Source organism: Montipora capricornis, chromosome 7 (assembly GCF_036669925.1).
Source record: "Montipora capricornis isolate CH-2021 chromosome 7, ASM3666992v2, whole genome shotgun sequence".
Taxonomy (NCBI): Eukaryota; Metazoa; Cnidaria; class Anthozoa; order Scleractinia; family Acroporidae; genus Montipora; species Montipora capricornis.
Window position 1 is genome coordinate 47146684 of NC_090889.1, and position 2500 is coordinate 47149183.

Genomic DNA, 2500 nt, shown 5'->3' on the forward strand with positions numbered 1-2500 from the left:
GATGAGTTATATTATTTCAATTAAATTACTGAACCCTTTCGAAAATCAACTTAAGGACGGTGCCTACTGTTAATATTGCGCATGCGTTCTGCGCATCTCGAGATATTAGGATTTCGTATGGATGGTGCTTATTAGTACAGGAATAGTTTTGCACGGTTCAAAACTGTGCGGAAAAAGCAGAACTTAGCAAGTGACCTTGGTATCCAAACAGAAAATTGGGGGTAACCACGCATTTTTCAGAGATAATTAAGCTTCTATTTGGAAGAAAACGCCATACATTGCTTTGTATTTTAAAGCTTTTTGCAAATGTTGTTGATTAATTATGTTCGAAAAATGCGTGGTTACTCCCAATTTTGTTTTTGGATTTCAATAACACTTGTTAAGATCTGCTTTTCCCGCATATTCATTAAAGCGCGCAAAAATGCCTTTGAACTACGAGGTACCGTCCTTAACTGAATCTGTTTAAAATGAAAATGACTGAGGCAACAAAAGTTTTAAAGAGAGATAGGTGTGATTTGCTGGAGTTTCTTTTCAAGCAAGAATGGACTCATTAAACGGACCTCGAACCCACCCCTCGCTTTGAATCATTTCCTTGGTCTCATCATTAATAAAAGACTGGAGCAAAACCGTTGTTTGCAAAACTGAAAAAAGGATCTTCGATGCCACCTGACTAGTCTGTGCATAGGTCCATGGGCTGCGTCAAGAAGTTGTGAACTAATGAGCTGTTGCTTTTGTTGTCCTTTAGCTCTATCATGGAGACTCGCTGGGGAGGAAAAGTGGAAGTTACAAAGAAAACTAATAATGCTGATCAGGTAGCCAATTTACTTACCTCAAAATTTCGCTTAAAAATTTCAATCATTTCGCTGTTTCATTATTTCATAAATCCACTTAAATAATTTTAATCGGTACTAGAAACTCATTGAGTGCTTCAAAATCATCATGGCTTTTCAAAAATGCGTCATTCATAGTATAATCTGCATCTCTATTGCTCTAAGCGTGATAGGTAATCAATCCTTTTACGTATTTTTCCGGATCGTTTTATAACCTTGGTGATTTTTCATTGATAGGAAGACTGTATCATTCTCATTAGGATATGTTAATTTTATTTTGTAGGCTGTACAAGCACGCGATGCTTTGGCAAAAGCATTGTTTTCACAGATATTTGATTATCTTGTTCAGGTATGAGGTCATATAATGTGTTTCCTCGTTCCCATGCCCCTTTCCTTACTCTAGAAAGTACCCTGTTTGCAAACATGTGGTCTTCTGGTTTTGAAAATCTGGAAGGGATGGTAAAAGTATCCCAGACCGAAAATGATAAGAGGCTTGCGTAACCTAGACTTTCTACACCACGCATTCGGTTTTGCCTTTGACGAAATTCGGATCTATTCCACCGAATCTAGTTCCTGACAATCCACGAGGTTTAATCTTGCGTTTGTCATTTTATTTTGAAAGTTCGGCTTTGAAAGTTTCAGCGATTGCAAATGATCGAGGCAAAATTCATCGGAACAAGAGTGTCAATGGATTTACACCGATAGAATGAAATGGCGAAAATCACTCAGAAGGTCACTATCCGAGCGTGATATAGGATACAGTCGATATCCAGCGCGTTTAGATGTAAAATTTAATTTAATTTTTGCATGTTTGTATGATTTTGGTAACTTTGTTTACGTAAAAATAAGGGTTACTTTGAATTAATTAAGGTAATCAGTCCCACAGCGAAACAGTCAACGGTTAAAACAACAGATGCTTAGGGAGCAAAACTTTCACGAGATCAGCGTCAATCAGGCTCTCACTCTCGCCGGAAGAATGAGAGAGCTGTGGTTCGCGTGTGTCATGAACTCTTCTCTTCTTTTTATTGCTATACATACACAGTTTGGAAAGGAAAAAGCAAATTCAAACTGATGATAAACTGATATACATGTGCGCTTTTGCTTTAGTTTCCCCCACTTTCTCTTCATTCTTTTGACAGACAAAGGCAGGAGCTTAGCAGTGGTCACTGGCCAAACAAAACACCTTGAGGAAAAAAAGGACTTTTTTAGGACATACATAATCCAAATTTCTTTGTAGGAAAGACATATGCAAACAAGACTGATTTTTATCTTCCTAGGGAATAAATGACGCTATGCAGAAAGAAAAAGAAGAAATGTCCATAGGTGTCTTAGACATCTATGGTTTTGAGATTTTTGAGGTGAGTATGTTGTCAGTCAAATCCGGTCTGAGGTTGAATCCGTTTTTACCTAGGTTAAATTGACGATCCTCATTTGCCTACAATAGGTTGAATATGCACTCTTCCTAGTTTAAAGCAGCTATCAAACGCCTCGCCCACCCCCTTCGAAGAACTGAAAACACCTATACATTATCTCAAGTATGGAGTTATATCTCCGCCAAAATTCAACATCGGAATTTGACACCCGAGTTTCAAATTCGATTCTTGATTTTCTTATTCGGCATTGAAGTTTTGAATTTGACATCCAAGTTCTGAATTTGACATTGAAGTGGA

General features: G+C 37.6%; 1 pseudogene; it reads left to right on the forward strand.

Annotated features, from left to right (window-relative positions):
* LOC138056120 (unconventional myosin-If-like) overlaps window positions 1-2500 on the forward strand; it is an 83699-nt pseudogene that overhangs the window by 23676 nt on the left and 57523 nt on the right.